General features: G+C 32.8%; 1 long non-coding RNA gene across 1 annotated transcript; it reads left to right on the forward strand.

The window, feature by feature from the left end:
* The first annotated feature begins 10,110 nt into the window (after nt 1-10,110).
* LOC119667822 lies at nt 10,111-10,604 on the forward strand. Its single transcript, XR_005251422.1, has 3 exons — nt 10,111-10,219; nt 10,322-10,430; nt 10,501-10,604. It is a non-coding gene; the product is annotated as an uncharacterized LOC119667822 (long non-coding RNA).
* Nucleotides 10,605-11,969: the final 1,365 nt, after the last annotated feature.

The raw sequence follows: 11,969 nt of genomic DNA on the forward strand, positions 1-11,969 counted from the left end.
TTTAAAGTAAAAGTACAAGTACTCAAAATGTTAGTTTTCTAAGCATAAATAAAGTACTTATCATCAAATCTTGGTGATCTACTTATAAAAATATATCTTACGAACTCATCAAAATACATCGTGTGAACACTGCAAGGCTTACTGCAGTTCTTCCTATTCATTGTTGTACAGGAACCCACGTACAGAAACTACGCATTCCTCTTAATCCTCATTGTAGAAGTTGTGGAAACGTACAGGGAGAAGGAAACCAAAAAAAACACTTCTTTTGTGAATGCCTGGTTTTGGCGTTCAGAAGAAATAGAATTTTAGAAAACTACCTCTTTGACAGCTTATCAGACTGTTCAACGATAAAGATAAAATACTAATTAAATAATCTAAACTCGACGGGATAGATTTAGTGTCTACACTTTTATACTAGAGATTCTTATGAGGGATGTGGTGGCAAAACAGCATTACCGTTCTTGAACGTAATTGGATAGAGAAGTTTTGAAAGTGTTGAAAGTTAGTTTGTAGTAAGAGAATGGTCAACATTCTTTGCATTTATATAATTTCGGTGTAAAGGTTTCGAAAAGTAGTACTGTAACGACACGGATTCTCCCGTTTCGTTATAATTTATGCTGGGGTATCCTCAGTCTTTTCCAGGGGGTCGCTACAATAAATTTATATTCGCGGAGACAGGACTTCTCAAAATAAAAATAATTCGTTTAATTTTTTTAAATACTGATTTATTTAAAATATTAATAATTCATTAAAATAATATGTAATAAAGAAAAGAATTCAATTAAACGTAACAAGATAAACCTGGAGATTAACTATTTGTACAATTTTCAACGATTTATATAAGATAGCTTTATATAGATTATTATTTCTTCAATCGTATTTCAATAACTTGAGATTTTAAACGCATGCAAATTCTGAATGTATTTCCTTAGTCGTATTTCAAAGAGATTGGTTAAATTTAATTAGATATGACTTGTGAGATGTTTCCTTGTGACCAGCTGTATTTGGAAGCTGTCCCTGTAGAGTTCACAGTGGTGGCTGATCCGGTTTCGTGGTTGTACCTTAGTATAATTTCGGTGATTATTCTGCTCGATGAGTACCTACTGGACGAAACGGGGTTAGTGAATATATATATGTCTTGTTATATTGAATATATATATAAAGTGTCTCCGCGCCTGGACTTAAAACCGCCCATGCACTCGTAAACAATTATATATATATTTTAAATAGGTTATACACTAGGCTTAAAACCGTCACTGTGTCAGACAATTTTTAATATTTATTTATTTTATGTGTTGACATACAATGCCACCGAGTGATCATACAAGACACACTAAATTCTTAGAAAATTGCGCCGTCTTTTATACGCATCCTCTTGAACTTTTTGTGTAAAGTAACAAAGCTTTGAGTTGATCTTAGTTGAACTTAATGCACTTTAACACTTTTGCATAAAAGCTTCCTTGTGCATCTTTTTGCAGCGAATTGCATTCTGACGTTTTTGACGTTTGCAAATGTTTGTTTACATTTTTATAAAAAGCGGCGGTGCTCGTGTTTTTATTTTTATGGTTGAATTATTTATAAATAAAATAATAAATAATTTATAAATAAATTATTATTTATTAATTTAAATAAATTTATGTGGAAAAATAATGAAGGTATGTTATATTGTTATTTTTATTCATATACCTTTTTGTATTTATTATTAAAATGTTTCCTCCTAATTACAGATTACTTCACGTATTTTGTTCAAAGTGGTGGTGTTACTAAATTTATGTAGGTTGGAAATTATTACAAAATTTCCATCCTTATATTTCCCTCCTTCTCCGAGGAAAATTTATTTGCCACTATCTGCCTGCATGATTTCTGTGCCGTTTCTTTGGGCTCTTGAATATTTTGAAAAATTTATCTTGGTGTATACTAACAAGATCATAGTCCTTCTGCTGAAGTACACCTAAGTTATTCATCTGCTTCTGCAGGTTTTGGGTGCTGAATGGTTTTGGAATTCCTAGACTTAGTTCCTGTACTTGTATCAGAGGATTGTCTAGCTTATCTTTCGGACGTGTGGAATCATTTTTTTCTTCTTCTGGCTGTGGCTTTCGTTGACTATCGTGGTTAATTGAAACGTGTTGCAATGATTGTGTCGGACTTGGGGTTCCTTGAGTCAATCGAACTCGTCTGGTATGATCTTTGATTACTGTAACCTTTTGTTGACCTTGTTGTGTTTCAATATCTTGAACTTGATGTTGTTCTACGTATCCTTGTGTATCTTGAATTTTAACTTGTGTTATATGGTGATTCCTCGTTGGATTGATTCTTTTTGGTTGATTAACTACCTGTGAATTTTTCTTGCTAGGACTTGGATCTTTGTGCCGTTGAATCTTTTGTTTTTGCGCTTTGATTACGCTTGGTTCTTTCTGTCGTTGTACTTTCTGTGTTTGAACTTGTAATATTTGATGATTTGGGGTGACTTGCTGTTGTTTAGATACTTCGAAATTTTCTTTGATAAATATTGGTTTTAACTGGTTTTGTAGTTCTTGTATTTCAACTGATACTATTTCACGGTTTGGTGTGACTCGCTGTTGTATAGATACTTTGGGATTTTGCTTGTTGGGTCTTGAATCTTGCTGTGGTTTGCACGCTTGGATTTGGAGCATACGTTTAAATTCTGTGGCTTGGTCCTGATTGAACGATTTTAAGTTTTCTTTGAACGATGTGACATGTTGCGGTGTTTGGTGTACTGATACTTGCTTCGTTTGACTATGAAATATTTCCTGATCTGGTGTAACTCGTGCTGGCTTAAATACTTCGGGATTCTTCTTTGTGAGTTTTGGGTTTACTTGTCGTTGTGTTTCTTCTATCTGTGAATTTCCTCTGATGGGCCTAATATTTTGTGATTCTTGCTTTGGTTCGCATGGTTGGATTTGCAGCATTTGTTGAACTTCTGTGACTTGGTTTCGATTGAATGGTTTTAGATTTCCTCTAACTGGCATGGCATGTTGGATATTCTGCTGAGTTAATACTTGGTACATTTGATTTTGAAATATATCTTGATCTTGTATGATTCGTGCTGTTACTTGCTTAGCTGTCGGCTGGTTGCGTTGCTGATTACTTCTCTGCTGGTTGAGGATAGGTGAATCGGAATTTGAACTGGGAATAAGTTTGTCCTGTATCGGCGTAGTAGGTATGCGTCTCACTGTATTTTCCAATACCATTATTTGTGGATGTTCAACTTCTATGCGACCAACTATCACTTCCTGTCGAACACTGCCTCGACTCACTTTATCCTGTTCTGCGCGAAGTTCTTCGAAGTCATCTGCTAGTGTTGCTAATTCTGTTAAGCTCGAAAAGTCTAGACGTTTGATGTACATTTGGTACTCTGTGCGCATATTTCGGTATATTCGCTCCAATTGCGAATCTTGGTTCATGCCTGTGTGTCGCATAAGATATTTGATTTCCAGTACATAATCTTTAAAATTTTCTTGTTCCTTCTGAACTCGTGCTCGCACCTCGTCTTCTAATCTTTCGAAATACCTATATGAAAGGAAAAATCTTAGAAAGTCCATCTTGAAGCTTGACCAAAGGTTCCAATGCTTATTGTTTTTGCGATACCACATCAGTGCTTTGTCTTCAAGCAGTATGGGCATCATCCTGGGAACTAAATTCACGTTGATGTCGTCAAGGTCTGCTACCTCTTCTATGCTTTCCACAAAATATATTGGATCTATTCCTCCATTGTACTTTACAGACCATTTTCGTATCCGCTCGACGCTTTGAGCATACGATAAGGCCATGATGTGCTGCTTATGCGAACGTCTTGTATGTTTCTCTGTTAAACTGGCTTGAATTGAACTATGAGCGAGAGTATCCAGATTTTATCTTATAATCATGTTTGCCTGTGCCATTGCAACGTGGATATTACTTTGTTTTAATTTTGAGAAGTCTGTCTGTCCCTGCTCGGGCGCCAATTGTAACGACACGGATTCTCCGTTTCGTTATATCCTTTGCCGGGGTAACCTCAGCCCCTTCCAGGAGTCGTTTACAATAAATTTTTATTTGCAAAAACAGGACTTCTCAAATAAAAGATTGTGGTTATAGTTTCAGAACAATTTATTTATAAAAAAAAATTCAATGACGTATAAAAAGTATTTAAATGTGATAATTATTATTATTATTAATGGAAAAAAATTTGTATTATGACTGGGACGGCACGTCAGTGGCAGTTGATACTTTGGAAAACTCTCAAGGGGATTACTTCCAATGACTGTTTCGGAGGGATTCTAAATGGTCTATTCTGGTCTTGTAGTTGGCTTCTATGTTCACCTGTTCGGATAATAAAATAAAAAAAAGAAAGATATTGAGGAATATATGTTTGATTTATATAATACACATATAATGGTGTCCAAGCGCGTTGACTTAAAACCGCCTTACGCTCGTAAACGATTATATATATACTTTTGTATTAGTTATACACATTGACTTAACACCGCCTCTGTGTCAGATAATATTTTATTGTATTATTTTATTAGTTGACATATAATGCCACTTAGTGATCATACAAGCCAACTACAAGACCAGAATAGACCATTTAGAATCCCTCCGAAACAGTCATTGGAAGTAATCCCCTTGAGAGTTTTCCAAAGTATCAACTGCCACTGACGTGCCGTCCCAGTCATAATACAAATTTTTTTCCATTAATAATAATAATAATTATCACATTTAAATACTTTTTATACGTCATTGAATTTTTTTTTATAAATAAATTGTTCTGAAACTATAACCACAATCTTTTATTTGAGAAGTCCTGTTTTTGCAAATAAAAATTTATTGTAAACGACTCCTGGAAGGGGCTGAGGTTACCCCGGCAAAGGATATAACGAAACGGAGAATCCGTGTCGTTACAATTGGCGCCCGAGCAGGGACAGACAGACTTCTCAAAATTAAAACAAAGTAATATCCACGTTGCAATGGCACAGGCAAACATGATTATAAGATAAAATCTGGATACTCTCGCTCATAGTTCAATTCAAGCCAGTTTAACAGAGAAACATACAAGACGTTCGCATAAGCAGCACATCATGGCCTTATCGTATGCTCAAAGCGTCGAGCGGATACGAAAATGGTCTGTAAAGTACAATGGAGGAATAGATCCAATATATTTTGTGGAAAGCATAGAAGAGGTAGCAGACCTTGACGACATCAACGTGAATTTAGTTCCCAGGATGATGCCCATACTGCTTGAAGACAAAGCACTGATGTGGTATCGCAAAAACAATAAGCATTGGAACCTTTGGTCAAGCTTCAAGATGGACTTTCTAAGATTTTTCCTTTCATATAGGTATTTCGAAAGATTAGAAGACGAGGTGCGAGCACGAGTTCAGAAGGAACAAGAAAATTTTAAAGATTATGTACTGGAAATCAAATATCTTATGCGACACACAGGCATGAACCAAGATTCGCAATTGGAGCGAATATACCGAAATATGCGCACAGAGTACCAAATGTACATCAAACGTCTAGACTTTTCGAGCTTAACAGAATTAGCAACACTAGCAGATGACTTCGAAGAACTTCGCGCAGAACAGGATAAAGTGAGTCGAGGCAGTGTTCGACAGGAAGTGATAGTTGGTCGCATAGAAGTTGAACATCCACAAATAATGGTATTGGAAAATACAGTGAGACGCATACCTACTACGCCGATACAGGACAAACTTATTCCCAGTTCAAATTCCGATTCACCTATCCTCAACCAGCAGAGAAGTAATCAGCAACGCAACCAGCCGACAGCTAAGCAAGTAACAGCACGAATCATACAAGATCAAGATATATTTCAAAATCAAATGTACCAAGTATTAACTCAGCAGAATATCCAACATGCCATGCCAGTTAGAGGAAATCTAAAACCATTCAATCGAAACCAAGTCACAGAAGTTCAACAAATGCTGCAAATCCAACCATGCGAACCAAAGCAAGAATCACAAAATATTAGGCCCATCAGAGGAAATTCACAGATAGAAGAAACACAACGACAAGTAAACCCAAAACTCACAAAGAAGAATCCCGAAGTATTTAAGCCAGCACGAGTTACACCAGATCAGGAAATATTTCATAGTCAAACGAAGCAAGTATCAGTACACCAAACACCGCAACATGTCACATCGTTCAAAGAAAACTTAAAATCGTTCAATCAGGACCAAGCCACAGAATTTAAACGTATGCTCCAAATCCAAGCGTGCAAACCACAGCAAGATTCAAGACCCAACAAGCAAAATCCCAAAGTATTTATACAACAGCGAGTCACACCAAACCGTGAAATAGTATCAGTTGAAATACAAGAACTACAAAACCAGTTAAAACCAATATTTATCAAAGAAAATTTCGAAGTATCTAAACAACAGCAAGTCACCCCAAATCATCAAATATTACAAGTTCAAACACAGAAAGTACAACGACAGAAAGAACCAAGCGTAATCAAAGCGCAAAAACAAAAGATTCAACGGCACAAAGATCCAAGTCCTAGCAAGAAAAATTCACAGGTAGTTAATCAACCAAAAAGAATCAATCCAACGAGGAATCACCATATAACACAAATTAAAATTCAAGATACACAAGGATACGTAGAACAACATCAAGTTCAAGATATTGAAACACAACAAGGTCAACAAAAGGTTACAGTAATCAAAGATCATACCAGACGAGTTCGATTGACTCAAGGAACCCCAAGTCCGACACAATCATTGCAACACGTTTCAATTAACCACGATAGTCAACGAAAGCCACAGCCAGAAGAAGAAAAAAATGATTCCACACGTCCGAAAGATAAGCTAGACAATCCTCTGATACAAGTACAGGAACTATGTAAGTCTAGGAATTCCAAAACCATTCAGCACCCAAAACCTGCAGAAGCAGATGAATAACTTAGGTGTACTTCAGCAGAAGGACTATGATCTTGTTAGTATACACCAAGATAAATTTTTCAAAATATTCAAGAGCCCAAAGAAACGGCACAGAAATCATGCAGGCAGATAGTGGCAAATAAATTTTCCTCGGAGAAGGAGGGAAATGTAAGGATGGAAATTTTGTAATAATTTCCAACCTACATAAATTTAGTAACACCACCACTTTGAACAAAATACGTGAAGTAATCTGTAATTAGGAGGAAACATTTTAATAATAAATACAAAAAGGTATATGAATAAAAATAACAATATAACATATGTACCTTCATTATTTTTCCACATAAATTTATTTAAATTAATAAATAATAATTTATTTATAAATTATTTATTATTTTATTTATAAATAATTCAACCATAAAAATAAAAACACGAGCACCGCCGCTTTTTATAAAAATGTAAACAAACATTTGCAAACGTCAAAAACGTCAGAATGCAATTCGCTGCAAAAAGATGCACAAGGAAGCTTTTATGCAAAAGTGTTAAAGTGCATTAAGTTCAACTAAGATCAACTCAAAGCTTTGTTACTTTACACAAAAAGTTCAAGAGGATGCGTATAAAAGACGGCGCAATTTTCTAAGAATTTAGTGTGTCTTGTATGATCACTCGGTGGCATTGTATGTCAACACATAAAATAAATAAATATTAAAAATTGTCTGACACAGTGACGGTTTTAAGCCTAGTGTATAACCTATTTAAAATATATATATAATTGTTTACGAGTGCATGGGCGGTTTTAAGTCCAGGCGCGGAGACACTTTATATATATATTCAATATAACAAGACATATATATATTCACTAACCCCGTTTCGTCCAGTAGGTACTCATCGAGCAGAATAATCACCGAAATTATACTAAGGTACAACCACGAAACCGGATCAGCCACCACTGTGAACTCTACAGGGACAGCTTCCAAATACAGCTGGTCACAAGGAAACATCTCAAGTCAAATCTAATTAAATTTAACCAATCTCTTTGAAATACGACTAAGGAAATACATTCAGAATTTGCATGCGTTTAAAATCTCAAGTTATTGAAATACGATTGAAGAAATAATAATCTATATAAAGCTATCTTATATAAATCGTTGAAAATTGTACAAATAGTTAATCTCCAGGTTTATCTTGTTACGTTTAATTGAATTCTTTTCTTTATTACATATTATTTTAATGAATTATTAATATTTTAAATAAATCAGTATTTAAAAAAATTAAACGCATTATTTTTATTTTGAGAAGTCCTGTCTCCGCGAATATAAATTTATTGTAGCGACCCCCTGGAAAAGACTGAGGATACCCCAGCATAAATTATATATAACGAAACGGGAGAATCCGTGTCGTTACAGTACTACTTTTCGAAACCTTTACACCGAAATTATATAAATGCAAAGAATGTTGACCATTCTCTTACTACAAACTAACTTTCAACACTTTCAAAACTTCTCTATCCAATTACGTTCAAGAACGGTAATGCTGTTTTGCCACCACATCCCTCATAAGAATCTCTAGTATAAAAGTGTAGACACTAAATCTATCCCGTCGAGTTTAGATTATTTAATTAGTATTTTATCTTTATCGTTGAACAGTCTGATAAGCTGTCAAAGAGGTAGTTTTCTAAAATTCTATTTCTTCTGAACGCCAAAACCAGGCATTCACAAAAGAAGTGTTTTTTTTGGTTTCCTTCTCCCTGTACGTTTCCACAACTTCTACAATGAGGATTAAGAGGAATGCGTAGTTTCTGTACGTGGGTTCCTGTACAACAATGAATAGGAAGAACTGCAGTAAGCCTTGCAGTGTTCACACGATGTATTTTGATGAGTTCGTAAGATATATTTTTATAAGTAGATCACCAAGATTTGATGATAAGTACTTTATTTATGCTTAGAAAACTAACATTTTGAGTACTTGTACTTTTACTTTAAAAAATCCACTTACCTACAAAGTAAGGGCTGTACCTAGTAATTCACTCTCAAAAAATATCAGTAATTTAACAAAATCAAATCTTAATAAACAGTCACATCGCATTAATAAGGAATACACATAAGATATATAGTAATATAACCTTTGATTAATTTCAAGGGACTAAAGGTGTTTAGTTATCCTGGACATTACTACAGATTTACTAGTTTATACTCCAATCACCGTTAAGTAAGTCTTGTGTCTCACTTTGGAGTTGAACGCGTTGTGGTATCAGGAGAATAGTTTCGACTTCTTATTTATATTATATATGATCAACTAACTGATTTCCGTGGCTTAAAAGAGATTGTAAGTTTTCTATTGTATATATATTCGTATATTTAAAGACAATTAAATCAAATGCCTATCACATTTTTTCATTATTTGGAAATTTTTGCAAGGCACGCGTATATTATCAAAATAAGCCGACATAATAACAACTCATGGTAAGAAGAGATCGTGAACAGCACCTGACATATTCAAATATTTCATTTAAGGCGGCAGTTAAAAATTAAATCTAGTGTTTTCTTCTCTACAGAATTTTCTACGAGTTCTTCTTTTTTCTATTATTATCGTAATGTTTTTGTTATTTTTTTCGACTTAAGCCACTTATGTATACAATGTGGGCTTACGTATTTTAATGACTTTATTTATTGATCACATTTAATTGAAGTGTTTCTGCTGTTATTATATTTTTGCTTGTATCTAGATACTTGGTACTGAGATTTTCCTATTTGGTACCTTTTTTGCGATATACGACTTTTGTTTTTTATAGCGTCTTGCTGTTAAGGTTAATATTTAATACTTAATTATTTTTCTGATCAGGTGCTATGTAATGGAGAACCTCAGATAAACCATATGTAGACAAGACAATGTATTTGAATATAATATACATGAATAAAAGAAATTCGTGCAAAAAAAAAATTAATAAAAAAAATTTATAAATAAAAAAATTTTAAATAATAAAATTTTAAATAAAAAAAATTAAATAAAAAAATTTTAAATTAAAAAAAGTTTAATTAAAATAAAGTTTACAAGAACTCACGTCATGCAAAAATTTTGAACTTAGGCGATTGGTATCTGAATTTGTATTTAAAATTTATATTTATTTGTATTTATATTGTATTTATATTTAAGTAAACTGTGATAATTTATTATAATGTCAGTTAGTTGGAAAATAAGTTTTTGAAATATTGTTGTTATTAAAAATAATAGTGTGTGTTTGAAACACAGATATTATCTTCAATGTATAGAAGATAATAAACGTTCCACAGAAATTCAAGTTGATCGCAAACGAACACGTGAATAATGTGGGAATAATCACAACAATATTTTAAAATTTATATTTAATATTTAAAATTATATTAACAATACTTGAAATAAATAATAAATATATTTTTTATTAATTTTAGAAGTCTTATGACGATGAATTGGTTTGACTTGGCTGTGATTACATGCCTACTACTGACGATACTGACGATGGGCATATATAATTTCCGTTTATTTTTAGAAATACGTGAAGTAAGTTCAAATAAATAATTAATATATATTTAACAATATTTAAAAAACTGTAAAAATAATTTTGATCTAGCTTAAAAGGCCAGGATAACGAAAATTTAGACAGTGTACGTGCCAATTTTTATACGCCGTCCGGTCCGTCGACCCGGATTTCAATTTTTAATCGTTTATTTTATTGGTTTTGAATGATTGGTTTTGAATAAATTTTTTTGTTGTTCAACAATTTAATTAGTATGTTCAATTTAATTTGTTAGTTTGTAAGTTAGTATGTAAGATAGTGCATTGAAAGTGTGTCCCTCATAGCACTTCATTAAATAATTAAATAAAAAAAATATGCACACATCTCTCAAATTAAGTAATACTTTTTCTGGAAACCCGAAATAATTCGTCGCTAAAAATAAATTCTATCTGTATAATAAAATATAATAAGAAAAGAGTATATCATTCATCTGGATCTACAAGAGCACAAAAATTCAGAAATTCAATAAAATGATACTACAGGAGACTTCTTTGGGATGGATAGTCTCAGGTAATATTGATATAAGAACTGAAAGTACTACACTCGATATAGCAGATATCGACTTCTAATATTCTCTTTAAAAGATGTCGTACTCAATTACAAATGTAATTCTACACTGTAAGCAGAATCGACATTATTATTGGATCTGATTTGATGCCTGAAATTTTACAAACAAAAATTCAGAAATTCAATGGAATGATACTACAGGAGACTTCTTTGGGATGGATAGTCTCAGGTAATATCGATATAAAAACAGTAAGTACTACAATCGATATAGCAGATATCGACTTCACACAGATAAGCTGTCAAGGGAAATACAATTTCTCACTGATAAAATGTGTGTTATGGGTAAACAGATCGATACTGATAAAGAGATTTATATGATAATTTAAAATATCAACATGGGAATGAGTTGTACAATATATTAAATATATAACTTACAATATAGAATATATCAAATTTAGAAGAGTTTAATCAAAACAATTATTAATTATTTGAGTTCAAGCGCTCCAACACAAGCATTACTGAGATGGAAAAAGAATTTAAGTTTTTGCGTAGCGAAAATAAACATTTGAACGGTGATAAACTTTTGATGGAAGAAGAAATATATGATTTGAAAACGTGACTAGAAACGGAAGAAGGAGGCAAAACTAAAGCAGTCGCACTATAGATTAAGTTAGAACACGAAAAAGATGAACTTCCAGAATAAATAAAATTAACTCAAGATTACTGTTCCACTAATGTGGAGCCAGATCCTTTCGCATTACGTTCAAAATAATATTACAAGATAATATTATAATGGTATTAAGGAAAAACACAAAAGTATTGGAAATTAAATCAATTAACTCCTAATTGGTTGAATATAAAAAAAAATGTATGCTAAATATGTATATATGCTAAAAGTATTAAAGCGCTAAAGAAAGCTCTAATGATATATAAAAATTTAACATTTAAAAAAAATCACTTTAAGTCTCAAAGAAACGTGACCATTATAAACGGAAAGAAGAATTGGAACTAAACTT

The sequence above is a fragment of the Teleopsis dalmanni genome, chromosome 1 (genome assembly GCF_002237135.1).
Source record: "Teleopsis dalmanni isolate 2A chromosome 1, ASM223713v2, whole genome shotgun sequence".
Lineage (NCBI taxonomy): Eukaryota > Metazoa > Arthropoda > Insecta > Diptera > Diopsidae > Teleopsis > Teleopsis dalmanni.